The sequence below is a fragment of the Heptranchias perlo genome, chromosome 12 (genome assembly GCF_035084215.1).
Source record: "Heptranchias perlo isolate sHepPer1 chromosome 12, sHepPer1.hap1, whole genome shotgun sequence".
NCBI classification, from domain to species: domain Eukaryota; kingdom Metazoa; phylum Chordata; class Chondrichthyes; order Hexanchiformes; family Hexanchidae; genus Heptranchias; species Heptranchias perlo.
In genome coordinates this window covers 42,913,691-42,929,531 of record NC_090336.1, presented here as the reverse complement: position 1 = coordinate 42,929,531, position 15,841 = coordinate 42,913,691, and the positions used below count along the sequence as shown (strand labels likewise).

General features: G+C 40.0%; 1 protein-coding gene across 9 annotated transcripts in view; it reads left to right on the top strand.

Moving 5' to 3' along the window:
- LOC137327994 (leucine-rich repeat-containing protein 4C-like) overlaps positions 1 to 15,841 on the top strand; it is a 542,247-nt gene that overhangs the window by 277,358 nt on the left and 249,048 nt on the right. For 8 of the 9 annotated variants that reach the window (XR_010964588.1, XR_010964589.1, XM_067994040.1 and 5 more), the window contains one exon: positions 8,545 to 8,607. The exons of the other annotated variant lie outside the window; for it this stretch is intronic. The gene's annotated coding sequence lies outside the window, so the exon portion shown is untranslated. The remainder of the gene's footprint in view (positions 1 to 8,544; positions 8,608 to 15,841) is intronic. 9 annotated transcript variants of the gene reach the window in all.

Below are 15,841 nucleotides of genomic sequence, written 5' to 3'. Positions count from 1 at the left end.
TATAGAGATACTAAAAATCAGTTTTGACCAATTTCCACTGATGAATTCCTAGATTTGTTTTGAGTGGTGAATTGGTTAAAAAAAAAATCCACTCAAATTTGATGGCAAAATCCCAAAATTGCTTATTATTGTCTCTTGTTTCTTTCTGTATTACCTGAGTTTTTAGAGCCCAATTTTTAAAACTTTTTTTTGACCTTTTTTACATTAAAAAACCTAAATATACCTGGGTTTTTTAAATTGGCAATAAAAACTGTCTTTCATGATCCTTAAATACCTGATATATGCAGTGCAAACTCCAGGAGTAAATGACAGATGTGCATGGAGCCCACCATTAGCTTTAGGCTTATGGGAGGACAAGGCTGGATCATCTGTAGTTATGCACATCTGTCATTTATTCGTGGACCATCTATTATTCAGGAATAAATGACAGATGTGCATGGCCAAGAATTGTCACACGAACATATACAATTCATAACCAAATGTTCTATATGTAAAGTCAGATCTGTCCAATAAACTAACTTTCATCTGCAAAGTACACTTTGATTTGATGTTGGTAGCAGATCATTGAGGGCTACTGTTGCATGAATATTATTAAAGACTGAGCAGATTCTAGTCAACGATAGCATATTCCACAGAAAAGAAGGAAAATGTTATTCCAGTAGCTACACCATATGACAATTAAGTTACATGCTGTGTCCACCCTCCTCCTCACCTGAGTTTCCAGTGTTTCCTTTAGGCCACTTCAAATTCTATTTGTCCTGACAACCATTTCTGGTAATCACTTTTGTAAGCAAGGATGTCTGTCAGAAAACCCCAAAGAAATGTGCATGTTAATTAACTTAACACTGTAGTACGTGGGATAGCTGAGTTCAACCAGAAAGAACACCAGCCTTGGGGACACGTCACATATGTCAATAATTGGCCTGAAATTATGCCAGAATTGAGCAGATTGTCAGACTTTTCAATTACATTACTCCTTTTGGCACTTCACGACACAGATAAAAAAGAATGTACAAGTAGTACAACAGTTTATTGACCACGATTGTGAGCTTCAATGTGTTTTTGCAATATGTAGCTACCATATAGTATGATCATGTATTATGTAGGGTAAACCTGATTTCTTGTGATTAACAATTCATACGCACATCAGGCAACTTTATATATGTATAATCTTAAGCCAAGGATTTTTCACAAAGGCCTGAAGGGTGATCAGCTCTTTGACACGAGAGGCATAATGCTTGACTGCAGCATAGGTCCTTTCGACTGTGGTATGGTAGAGAGAAAAAGAGAGAGAGCGAGTATGAGTTTTTACGATGAGATCATGTTTTATATGGTTTGGAGAAGTATCATCTTTTGTCCAATACCTCCCTGTTGCTAGTCCTCAATCATTAGTATACAACGATGATTGACAATTAAGTCAATCAAAACTAGGTGCAATGACCTCATGTGACTGGAATGTGAAGGCCCTGCTTATCTCAGCGGTTCAAGAAGGCGGCTCACCACCACCTTCTCAAGGGCAATTAGGGATGGGCAATAAATGCTGGCCTCACCAGCGACGCCCACATCCCATGAACGAATATTTAAAAAATCTGTGCCTCAGATAATTTGATCTTTGATTCTTGACTGTCAGTGGTTTCAAATCTTTTATGACCTTGCACATCTTGTTTCATGTGGCTCCTTTCATTTCCTCCTCGTATACCATTTGCTTTTACGGTATATCAAATGCTGGATGCAAAACTTGTTGCTGTCTTATGAATCTTAGTTCTTTGAACAGATCACCAGTTAGAGATGAGAGGCCTCATGCCTTTTCACACCACGTTACTTCCTATCATTGCTTTCCGATATATAGCTTGTTGTAAACAACCTTTGATGTATACAATATGTTGACTATTTCATCAATCCCCTGCTGTAATGGAAAGCTTATGGTTTAAAAGCCCAACAACCCTGATTAGATAAAATCTATCTCCACACAGTTCAATAGCTTTGGTCTTGAGACATCCTCTCCAACGTTATCAGCGCCATTGAGGGGAAAAGACAGAATTTGAGAGAACGCAGTTTAAACAATTCTGTCTACATTACTGTGTTTTTAGTTTTTCCAAATGTCTTTGTTTAATAAAAGGAGCAGAGTTAACCCTTTCCTTCAAATGTCTTTTGTTAAAGGATTTTTTAAATCCACAATCCCTCAAGTAGGTCAGTCTGATCTTCTGACTGATCCACTTGACACCTTGAGCATTGTCCTTGGTTGTCAGGTTATCATTAATTCCCATTTAGGACAGGTTTGCCATGACATGCAAAAATATTTACTTTCCATATTTTCTAATTAAATATCACGTTACACAAATGCAAACAATCATAAACACTAGAAACATTGTGTACATATTAAAGCCACACTAATTATTCTGATCCAAGGGTGTTGTCCCACATTATACATGGTTTCCCACTGCTCCTAGTTTTAGTTCTATAAGCACATTGACTTGTTTCATTTTAACCACGGGGTGAAGAGAGGCATGTGACCATGCCGGTATAGACTTATTGATAACGGAGGAATAGGGTGGCCAAAGGTACCACAGCTTCTAATGCCGCCTACTTCCCGAGTGAGAAACATGAATTTGTTACATTGTATGGTCGCATAAGTATGTTCCCCAACCTGAGTAATTTTTGTGGGGATGAGCAAGAAAGAATAGTAAGTATAATAGGACAGATAGTAGTACCATGCCTGAATGTAACGTCACTGGTGGTTATAATACCGACCTGAAGTTTGATGGACCACATGGATAGCAACCCACCCATTGATAACTGTTACCTGGCATTCAAGGTCCTCATCCCCCAAGGTGAACCCACAGGTAGACATATTCCACTGGAGTATGTCACATTGGCAAATCCAGGTCCCCGACACCAATCTACAGCAAGACAGGTCCACCCCGTTCCATTCTCCTTCATGTTCCCTTACCTGATGTTTGGGGAATTCTTTAAAAAAGGTATCTCCCTCAAGCATACCAACTGACTGTTCACTAAATACTTCCCTTAGCATTGCCTCAAATATGGGATAAGCCATCAACAGTGGGAGAACCATTTTTTCTATTATGGTATTACATGGTTTTTGGGCCAGATATACTGTTCCATATCTTCTGCCCTTATACCATTCCCATAAATGTATCAGTACCCATTTTGGGATCTTGTTCTTCATTATTCAATCCTTGTATCTGATTTAATACAAAACCCCCATACACGTAATGGATGTGGATACATTCTGATCCTTATACTCCCAATTACATCCATTGATTTCGTCTTACACTTCTGCCATTATTGCTCCATGCCTTTTGTTATTTCAGCTATCGATACTGCACCCTGTTGAGTTTCACATATCAGATCTCTATCCCTTATTCATGCCTTGTACAATACCCTTCAGTTGCTTCCTCATCGATTCATCATGTTCCCACGTTGATTCAATATCTAATCTATGCCATGCTGAAGTGCCTGCAGTAGCCCCAACACCTATCCACTCGGCTACACCCCTTTTGTATTTAATGGCCTGGTTTGTACTTGGTCCAAATCTCAATCTGCATTTCATTGGTGGAAGTCCTGCAGCATTGCACTTCATAATTTACCATGAGCCTGATAACATAGCACTGATGGAAAAGCTATCTGATAGAGATATCAACACTGGTCCCAACTCATGTCAGACATCATTACAAACTCCTTGCCGAGCCCGGATAATGACTATATTTTATTACCATTCATGATTTTAAAAAAGTCACCTGACCATTTGAGTTCTAGATTTAGGATTGGACAGGGTGGCTCCCTAACCTCAGTCCCGATTTCATTGTTAACTCAAAAGGAACCCAACCCTGAATTTAATTTCAATTTCGCTGATAGGTACCAATGTGTTTAACTCTATCTTGATTGTATCATTAGTCGGTTTCTCTATGGAGCATGCGTTAGTGCCTTGGTTAAAAAGGTTTTCTCACCCACCCGAGCCACATTAACCATTTCATCTTCCCTGCATGGTCCTGCCGACTCGGGAAGTAGCCAGGCTATCAAATGCAGTTCTCTCATTGTTCAGTATGGCAAAGACACAAACATCTCCAAGAGAAAACTATCAATTAACCATTTCACCTTATTCATCAGATCTCGAGGAAATTTACTGTCCAATTTACATTAACCTTTAAAAACAGATTAAACGTTCCCAACCTGGTTCAAGATATACTTAAAACAAACAAAAATGTGTTACTAAACTCTTCTTGGACCACTTTTATTTCCCAAAATATCTCAAGTCTATTTTATCATTTCAAAATTATCCCATTTCTAGAGAGCAGTATTGTTGAACTGACAAAATTGTACATGGACAATTTTATTTCCCTGAAATACTCTCTCTGATACACAGTACTGGACAGGAACTGCTTAGACTGGATTCTTTATTCCAAGTAAATTTGATCATCCCTTTCGTGTCAAGTAAATTTCCCCCCCTAGTGCTTGAACAGCAACTCATATCAATTGTCTTATCAATTTTATAAATTATGCTCAGGCTTGGTGATTTTACGGTAAAGACAGAAGTGCTCTTTAAGGTAACGCCCGTATGTCCCTTCCCCTTGAGCACTGTCTCGGAAAATAACAGACCCTGAATTGGTTAAAACAGAGTATTTGCTGGGCAGCGTCTCAGTCTAAATGTTACCATGCTGTAACATTTTATATCGGCCGATATCTTAAATTCTTAACTCCACCGGATCGCTTCCTGCGCGAACACTTTTGGTCCCAAAAATCATAGTTCCCTGTGTAAAAGAGGAGAACAGAAAATGCACCTCACTGTAGGAGGAATAGTTAGCAAAGGGAGCACAGAAATAATGCCCATTATTTTCTTCCATCATGTGGGGAAATATCCACTTAAATTAAAGAAACTTGAACATTTTATATGGTTGACTAAAGCGATTGTGACAACAGCATTAAATAATCTATTTTAAAGAATAATCCCTTTAAACTGAAACAAACCTAGAACAATGTGTCCAGAGCAACATGGGAGAGACTGACGAGCTTTTCTGTCTATCTCCCAAAGTTTCTCTCTCTCTTTTGGAACTCACTAAGGGACAATTAAGCTGCTGGTGACTCAGCTAATTAAAATGCTGGCAGCTCGAGGGAGGGGTGGGGGGGTTGGGGGAGGAGTCAATCACAACTTTTTTTTAAAGCTGTAATCCAATTAAAACAAAGTGCTTTGAAGAAGTTCAAATTGATCTCTGTCTTTGCGCTATTAAAACAGTAATTACTTGCAAAGATCCTAATACAATTAAACTCGATAATAAATTTCAGCTTCTGACTTCGTTTTCAAAACATGAGCCATGAAGGCACAAAATATTTAATAATTTTTAAACTATCCTTAGTAATTGAAAATCTGTTAAAACAGCAGAAATCAATAGTATTCCAGTCTCAGTTCACTTTCTAGAACTTTAACGACTGACTCTCACTCCTGCAACACCGAGACCATCTTTACATCTCACATTTTCTCTTCATTCAGTTTTGAGACAATCCCTTTCGACAGAGATTTTAAATGCTTCTAAACAAGCTACTGCTGCTTGTTGGTCAACAATCTCATCATTTAATTGCTGGATTTCTTTCTCCTGCAGTTCTATTTCTAAGAGTTCCTGCTTATTTTCTTCTTCCTTTAACTCTCCATCTAACTGAGCATTCTCCCGACCGAGCATGGCGGCCCTAACCATAACAGACTTGACATGTAAAACTGCAGCCACATCTTGCAAGCCCTTCAGCCTTAATTCCTGTAGGGGTGGTATCATTTGTCTAAAGCTACTGTTCACATCATCCCTCTCTAATACTACCTCACTGATTATTCTGTAATGCCAGTACATTTTGTTCCAATACCTCACATCTTTGATTTCTTTCTTTCAAAATCTCCGCACAGGTAACATTATTTGCCCTAGCTAATGTAAGATGCTCTAACAATCACCCCTTCTCCTCCTGTTCCTTCTTGGAAACATCTTTCAACCTCTCATATTCTCTTTAGGTGAGCAACTCCTTGCTTTTCCTTCTCACTTTCTTTTTGTTTACTGTAGGCAAGTAGCCATACGGTTATCCACTGCTTATCTTTATAACCTCTTTCCTTTTAACTCTGACCCCACTCGACAACAAGTGAGAAATGGTACCACACTCGTGCATACTTCTGCAAATTTCTCTTGCCACTTTGGCAACTTCTTATCTATATATTTCTGGATTTCCTCTTCCAGCTTTGCTTTGGATTCTTAAACTAACACTTCCATTTTATTTTCCACCTGCTTTTACCTGTACATTGTCTCACTAGTCAGTGAATCCTACCATTGTCCACTAGCCAGAAACTGAGGACACTGTTTCACTTTCAGTCAGGTCCTATCTGGTGTGCCAAGTATGTAGGGAAACCTGTTTCTTGTGATTCTTGAACCTGGAGGAATAGTCAAGCAAAGAAAGTCCCTTCGCACGGTAGTTTCATTAACCAAAAAGTAATTATTTAATATAATTCATACAAACATGCATGAAGCAAAATCAAACCATACATATGACCTGTACTCTACCCATTATCACTTAGTAATTCACAACATTATTATTTAATGATTCAACAATTCATATACACATCAGGCAAATCATTAAGATATTTATATAAAACCTTAAAACAAGGATATTTCATCAAGGCCTGAAGGGTGATCAGCGCTTTGGCTCATGAGGCTCTTTTTCTTGCACGATGTTTAACAGTGGTGAGAGAGAGACTGTTTTCGCTATGAGGTCTTCTTTTTGTATGGTTTTGGATCAATGAGGCGTGTCATCTTTTTGTCCAATTACCTCCCTGTTTTTAGGCATCAATCATTAACATACCTCAATGATTGACAGTTAAGTCAATCAAAACTAGGTGCAACGACCTCATGTGACTGGAATGTGGCGGACCTGCTTATCTCAATTTGGTCTTCGATTTTTAACTGTCAGTGGTTTCAAATCTTTTATGACCTTGCACATCCTGTTTCATGTGGCCCCTTTCATTTCCTCTTCTTATACCATTTGTTTTTATGGTATATCATATGCTGGATGCAACACTATTTGATGTCTTACGAATCCCAGTTCTTTGAACAGATCACCAGACAGGGATGAGAGGCCTCATGCCTTTTCACACCACGTTACTTCCTATCATTGCTTTCCGATATATAGCTTGTTGTAAACAGCCTTTGATGTAAGCAACATGTTGACTTTATTTCAGCAATCCCCTGCTGCGATGGAAAGCTTGTGGTTTAAAAGCCCAACAATGTTAAAGCTCAATATTATCCATCTAACTTATTTATTTAATTACCCATATAAATATCCGCACTGTACAATATCTTTGGTCCTGAAACATCCTCTCCAATATTATCAGTGCCATTGAGGGGAAAAGATAGAATTTTCAAGAACACAGTTTAAACCAATTCTGTCTACATTACTGTGTTTGCAGTTTTTCAAATGTCTTTGTTTAAAAAGGGCAGAGTTAACCCTTTCCTTCAAATGTTTTTGTTCAAGGGTTTTTAACCCCACAGTTGCATATAATGTTTTCTCACTGATAGCACCGGTAATACGTGGTTCCCTTTCATCAGTTGGAGAGGAGGCGCATTCTGTATGGATCTCACATATACATGTAAAGAGAGTGGCAGCCTGCAACACGAGTGTGGAAGATTGTATTTTGACAGACTTATTGAAAATTTGATCTCTTCGTGGGATTGCATAGTTTTAATAATACCAGATGGGAGAGGGGTTGGAATTTTTTTTTTATTCGTTCATGGGATGTGGGCGTCACTGGCGAGGCCAGCATTTATTGCCCATCCCTAATTGCCCTAGAGAAGGTGGTGGTGATCCGCCGCCTTGAACCGCTGCAGTCCGTGTGGCGAAGGTTCTCCCACAGTGCTGTTAGGAAGGAAGTTCCAGGATTTTGACCCAGCGACGATGAAGGAACGGCGATATATTTCCAAGTCGGGATGGTGTGTGACTTGGAGGGGAACGTGCAGGTGGTGTTGTTCCCATGTGCCTGCTGCCCCTGTCCTTCTAGGTGGTAGAGGTCGCGGGTTTGGGAGGTGCTGTCGAAGAAGCCTTGGCGAGTTGCTGCAGTGCATCCTGTGGACGGTACACACTGCAGCCACAGTGCGCCGGTGGTGAAGGGAGTGAATGTTTAGGGTGGTGGATGGGGTGCCAATCAAGCGGGCTGTTTTGTCCTGGGTGGTGTCGAGCTTCTTGAGTGTTGTTGGAGCTGCACTCATCCAGGCAAGTGGAGAGTATTCCATCACACTCCTGACTTGTGCCTTGTCGATGGTGGAAAGGCTTTGGGGAGTCAGGAGGTGAGTCACTCACCACAGAATACCCAGCCCCTGACCTGCTCTTGTAGCCACAGCATTTATGTAGCTGGTCCAGTTAAGTTTCTGGTCAATGGCGACCCAGGATGTCGATGGTGGAGGATTCGGCAATGGTAATGCTGTTGAATGTCAAGGGGAAGTGGTTAGACTCTTGACCCCTCTCCCAAATCTTTGTTTTTATGTCTGTTTCTTTTCTCTGCAGATTATCATTTATCCAAAATTCTGCAGCCTACAGAATTTGCTTGGTGAATTAGAGTTGAACACAGTAAGTGAATCCTATGTATTGAAACGTTGAATGGTTGTGATGTCTTGGTTTTGTAATTTTTAATGTATTGCAATTTGTAACCAGGAGAAAAAGCCATGGTTAGGAAACCTGTGTGCTTTTCCATATTTTAAAAAAACAAGTACCTTTTAGCATAATATCTGTGATAACCATTGCCTCTCTGGCAAATTCACAACCCTATTCTATTACTTTGGATTAGTTAACCTCCATTGAAAGTAAGTGCGGTGGTGATTTGCACCTGAACCCGGGTTCATTGTGGGTACGCCAGAACCAGTTGTGCGAAGAATGTTCTGCACACATTAGATACTAATGAAGTGCTTGCTTATTTTTGATTTGCATTCTCGTGAAGTGCTAGCGTTGAGGGTCTTGTAAATGTATCACTAGCTGGCTGGGTACAAAAGAATTCACTAAATAACTGTAAAGGCATTGCCAAGCATGGTTTCTTGTAGTTATTTCAGGACGATAAACGTATGTGAGGGAGTGAGGGCCGGAAGTTAATCTGGAGAGGAGGAGAAAAGGGTAAGTGTATTTGAAATGAGACTGAAAACAACGTGAAATCTGTAGTCATTTGAAGTGGGCATTTTAAGGTTTCCCGTAAAATACCTAAATTTTGTTCAATTTAAATCATGTGGAATTCAGTGAGGAACAAACAATTCCTCTGTGTGTGCTCTCTGCCAGTTTACATATTCTATCTTAATTGTCCCTACCATAATGACAGATGTTGAGCCAACATTTGTGGCTGGGGACTAAGTTGAAAATATGTGCTTCTTGGCATTGAGTCTGGTTTGTTGGAGTCATCTCATTTCTGAGGATCTATGCCAGCTTAGTGCAAATAGGTTATGTGTTTTCTGGTGCTGATCTACAAAATGGAACTGGAAATGCCACCTAATATTTAGGATAAATTGATTAGCAGGGGTGAAGCCATCTCTGGATAAGAAGCTCCACTATTTGCATTCTGGTCCCTGACATCTCAGAATTTTGAACAGATTATATAATCTACACAATGGACAAGAAATATAAAGAGATTTTATAAAGGAAAATAAATATATTGCGCCTTTCATGATTTCAGGACATCCGAAAGTGCTTTACAGCCAATGAATTACTTTTCAAGTGTCGTCACTGTTGTAATATAGGGAAACGTGGCAGCCAATTTGCAAATAGCAAGATCCCACAACCAGCAAGGAGATAAATAACCATATAATCTGTTTTAGTGATGTTGGTTGAAGTGTAAATATTGGCCAAGACACGCAGAGAACTCTTCTGCTCTTCTTCGAATATTGCCATCTGATCTTTTACGTCAACCTGAGAGTGCAGACGGGACGTCGGTTTGACGTCTCATCCAAAAGACGGCACCTCCGACAGTGCAGCAGTCCCTCAATATTGCACTGGAGCTTGAACCTATGACCACCTGACACGTGAGAGTGCTACCACCGAGCCATAGCTGACACCTTCTGTATTTATTATTGTAAATATTTATTTATTTTTATTCATTCATGGGATGTTTGCATCGCTGGCAAGGCCAGCATTTATTGCCCATCCCTAATTGCCCTTTATTAATAAACATGAAGATCAGGCTATACTAACTACCAATTCTGCCCCATTTATTTTAGTATCTGTAAGAAAGAAGTACTTGCATTTATATAGCACCTTTCACGACTGCAGGGCATCCCAAAGTGCTTCACAGCCAATGGAGTATTTTTGAAGTCTAGTCACTGTTGTAATGCTATTTCTTTAATTGCCCTCATTCTCCTTTCACTGGTGAGAGAAGCAACCTTAGGATAGAGGAAATAATAAAGGAGAGGCATTGAGGTCCACCCCTTGCCCATGGGCTTTCTGTATGGGAAGCCCATGAATTCTGTCCAAATGATTACTGGCTAGTAATGGTGTTTTGTCTGAAACAGTTCTCTTCCATAAATGTTTACTGCGAAATTGGAAAGTCTCAGTATCAATCGAGTTGTTTACCATTGAATTCAAAGTGCAATGACATATCCACAGTTTTACTTTTCATCGATCCATAATTTCCAGATGCATCATGATTGGTGCAATATTGCTTATCTAGAGGTAAAAACTCCTGTGCACATGTTTTTTATTTGAAGTGCACCATAGGGGCATATCACTGTTGATTGCTTTAAAAAAAAAGTAATTTCAGCTACAGAAAGATACAGCCACTGTCTAATTTTTTAGTATTATATGAAAAGGAAATTAATGATGGCTTTCAAAGTACATAGAAAATGCACGCCGCATAACAGGCCTGTAATTTGCAGTTATTAGGCTTAGTGTCAGGTGATGGTGCAATTTCCCACACCCCATCAATATCCAGCATGTATCTTGCACATCTTCCTTAAGACTGAATAAAGATCGTACATACATACAATACAATATTCATGTAGTTGAAATAAGTTACATTAGCAAACAAGCCTCCCCGAATCGCAGCATCCATTTGAGTCTGTATGTCCTATCAGTGCAAACAATTTCCACTATTTCTAAAATATGTAATTGAATTTCAGCAGAGCATTATAATTTTTTTTTCCTTCGAATACTGGTCCTGTCAGTGAACTATTAAATATCAATCACCTTAAATCATGTTTCACCACGGGGGAGCTGTATATTTATCCTGTGTGTGATTTGCCTCTGATTTGTGCCTCGGAGGAGATTTTCTATAAATTATACAAAGAATAATCAATGCAAATGCGCCATATTACTTATCCTTTTGCAGTTTATTGTAGTATTGCTGTGCCACAGCACTAAGTGTAATTAGGTTTGCATTTTAATTTTTCCTCAGGCAAACTGTAATAAGAATACTGGGATTGCAGTGAATTTATCCAGAGTCTGCAGGAGTTGATATGATACATTTTGTGAATGCTGGAATTTTTAAACAATTTTACTGAAGTAATGTGTTTAATTCTGTGTTTGCTGACTGCCCATGGGACATAATTTGTGTTTATAGCTGGTGTGGCCTGTCATTTTGCTGATTATAAAGTTTATAATTAATCTTAGTCCTTGAACAAATGTTCCATTTCTAACTTGGTTCATTTTTTTTACAACGCAGCATTCCAGTTTCTTTGCAGAAGATTGGTAATTTTTAGCACTTGCCAATAGCTCTTTTAATAAATTGAGAGTTCTGAAGAATCAAATCAGTTCAGGTCAGGATGATCATGTCATCACCTCCGGTTTATAGTGAGAGCAATTTACACAGTAGGAATAATTGCACTATCTGCCTTCACACATGTGAGATATTTGTCTTGCAATCTGTAGAAGATTTTCAGCAGGTCTTTTGGTACTGGGCTAATGCAAACCTGCACTTCACAGCAGCGGACATGGGCAAGTGGTGGGAGTTTTTACTCTGAAATCCAGAAAAGAAGAACAACAATGGCATATAGTACAAGAAGTTTGTCTGCTGCAATACAACTAATAAGCCTCTTCTACAATACAATTGGCCTGACCTAGTGTCTTGGTCACAGACTGGGCAACATACCTGGTAGCTATACCCATTGGTGATGGTGAATATATCGATGCAAGTGCCTAAGGATTTTAGTGTGAACAAGATACAATAAAAAATAAATAAAACAATTGTGTGCTAACAAAACAAATATTCCCAATAGACCCATTAGAATAGTAAAAAGTATCTGTTACTACAGTAGGCAGGAATGACAGAGGGAAGTTTGCATTTTACTTGTTTATTATAGAAAATAAATTAGGGTCATATTTTAATTTCATATTTTTCTAGTTTATGGCCACTCATCCATTATTTTTTTTAAATTTGTTCACAGGATGTGGGCGTCGCTGGCGAGGCCAGCATTTATTGCCCATCCCTAATTGCCCTCGAGAAGGTGGTGGTGAGCCGCCTTCTTGAACCGCTGCAGTCCGTGTGGTGACGGTTCTCCCACAGTGCTGTTAGGAAGGGAGTTCCAGGATTTTGACCCAGCGACAATGAAGGAACGGCGATATATTTCCAAGTCGGGATGGTGTGTGACTTGGAGGGGAACGTGCAGGTGGTGTTGTTCCCATGTGCCTGCTGCTCTTGTCCTTCTAGGTGGTAGAGGTCATGGGTTTGGGAGGTGCTGTTGAAGAAGCCTTGGCGAGTTGCTGCAGTGCATCCTGTGGATGGTACACACTGCAGCCACGGTGCGCCAGTGGTGAAGGGAGTGAATGTTTAGTGTGGTGGATGGGGTGCCAATCAAGCGGGCTGCTTTATCTTGGATGGTGTCGAGCTTCTTGAGTGTTGTTGGAGCTGCACTCATCCAGCAAGTGGAGAGTATTCCATCACACTCCTGACTTGTGCTTTGTAGATGGTGGAAAGGCTTTGGGGAGTCAGGAGGTGAGTCACTCGCCGCAGAATACCCAGCTTCTGACCTGCTCTCGTAGCCACAGTATTTATATGGCTGGTCCAGTTAAGTTTCTAGTCAATGGTGACCCCCAGGATGTTGATGGTGGGGGATTCGGGGATGGTAATGCCGTTGAATGTCAGGGGGAGGTGGTTAGACTGTCTCTTGTTGGAGATGGTCATTGCCTGGCACTTATCTGGCGCGAATGTTACTTGCCACTTATGAGCCCAAGCCTGGATGTTGTCCAGGTCTTGCTGCATGTGGGCTCGGACTGCTTCATTATCTGAGGGGTTGCGAATGGAACTGAACACTGTGCAGTCATCAGCGAACATCCCCATTTCTGACCTTATGATGGAGGGAAGGTCATTGAAGAAGCAGCTGAAGATGGTTGGGCCTAGGACACTACCCTGAGGAACTCCTGCAGCAATGCCCTGGGGCTGAGACGATTGGCCTCCAACAACCACTACCATCTTCCTTTGTGCTAGGTATGACTCCAGCCACTGGAGAGTTTTCCCCCTGATTCCCATTGACTTCAAGGTAAAATATTATCATGGTAACAATACCAAAGAGATGATAGAAACACACATTTTCAAAGTTCAAGTTTACAGTATAGTTAAAAGACCAGCATATTTTCCTTTAAGGGAAATATCTCGACACAACAGGAAATATGAAGCTTGTAACTACAAATTTGAGGAAGTAAATAATTTGGTGATAACTTAGAGCAGTCACATCTGTAGTGATTGCTTTACTGAACATGGCAGGGACTTCAAATCTTCCATGATGGTTTCAGTAATACTTTTAAAGGAATCAGACACTGCATTTTTCGAACATATTCTTTTATGTCAAGAAGCATTATTGTCAATAGTTAGAAAGGAGTGTACAAATTGCAAACCATAGGAACATAGGTGTTACCTTCAAACCTGTAGTTTTAAAAAAAAATTGAAGTTCATGTTAAATTAGCAACAGTGCAATTTTATGATGCAGGTGGGTGGGGAGGAAATGAAAACAAACAGTGAGTTTAACTTGGCCTCTCCGCTGTCATTGCTCAGAAAGTCCTGTGGAGAAGTGGCCGAAAGAGGCACATCCTGAGCCTAGTTCCTGAGGGAAGTTAGGTAGATTGGCAGCTGCTTGTAAATCACTAATACTTGCCCTCAGAGGTTGGCCACATTGTCAAGGTCAGAAAAACCGACAGGAAATGATTGGTCTTCTTTCTCATTTTTATACTTCTGAACATTCGAAGTGTGATAGACACTTGCTAGATGCAAGATATATATAAAGAACGACAATCTGGTCCACTGCAAAAACAATATTTTCCATAACAGAGCATTTTTATCATGTTAAACCATGCTGAAAGCTGTGGGAAGATGAGACAAATGCTTCCCCTGCAGGAAGAAATAAGGAGAAAACTTTCATGGGTAATTAAGACCTGTACCTTCTGTAGATAGTTTTCTATTGTATTTCTCCACTAATTTGGCACTGTCAATTATATAAATCTGCACCACCAGCAAGTCTATTTTATATTCTTGAATTTCACAGCATATTTACACTACAACTGCAGTATCAATCCAACATGAAACAGCTTCTTCCCAGAGCTACAATTCTGTGTAAATACAGCCCTGAATTGGGCCATTTGGGCTTCATTAACAAATCCCTGAATGTGTGCCAATTCATATTTTTTTGATGCGCTTATGATGTATCAAAAAATACATTCGATGACTTCATCGGACCCAATCTGCATATTTAAAGCAGGACCCCATTACCTTCCTGCGGGTGTCCTACTTGCCTGCTCAAAAGAGCAGGTTAATATTGGAACACAGCAGAAAGGCAGCAGGATCGGAAGAGGGGGATGTGACTTGCCTTATTTTAACTGCCTCCCCCCATTCCCCCTCCCCACCCCCCCACCCCGCGCAGTTAAAATCTCCATGGCTGGAGTTTACAGTATGTATAATTTATGGTTTGACTATTTACTGAAAATCAATATTTTTGGGTTGGGACAGGAGGGAACAGTCAGGTAGATGGGCAGTGGACGTCTTGGGAAGCAGGCTGGGTAGTTGGTGAAGCAGCATGGGAGAAGTGGTAAATGATTGGGGCTGGAGGCTGCAGCTACAAGAGGAGGAGAGAGCGGAATCAGAAGGCAGCTGAAGGCCCAAGCCTGAGAGAGGGGTAAGACTGAATCGAAGAATTTGTAAGAGGAGTTGGGTAATGTAATATTACATTGTAATATTAGTTGTGCATTATTCACATTTTTACGCACTTGTTAGGTTGTTGATAGTATTTTAAAAATTGTGTCTTGCCAGCTTGCAGAAGCAAAAACAAAATTTATGATATATAATTTATGTGTGCAAATGTATGTGTGGATGTAGTTTTATAAGGTCTCTCTCTCCCTTTACTGTCTTCCTTCTACGTTGTAAAGCCTAAGCTTCTCTTTCCTCACAGCTCATGTCTTTATTCTTGGAAATCAGTCTTATTGCTATTCTCTATGCCCTTTTGAACAATTACTGCTCAGACTCACACATGAAGAATTGTTACTTGCACAAGGCACCAAAGGGCTGCTAGCACCAAATGTGCAGACTGCAGCAGGAATTTTGCAGCGATGACAATCCCATGAATAAGATAAGAAAAACCATCTCAATGGAAAACATCATCATTTATTGTACGGGTGTTTATATTCCATAATGATCATAAGCATTAAAATAATTTCCCTGGTCATTAGAGAAAGATTCCACCGACAGTTGATTAAGTCAGATTGTGTTAATGCATTTTTTTCCAACATAAAAAAAATGCTAAAAGAAAGGTTTAATTCCCCTGGTAGCTCAAGGGTATATGACCTCTTTCTAGTTAACATCTGCACACAGCCTGCTGAGAATTTTTTAACAGCTGTGTTATCAGTA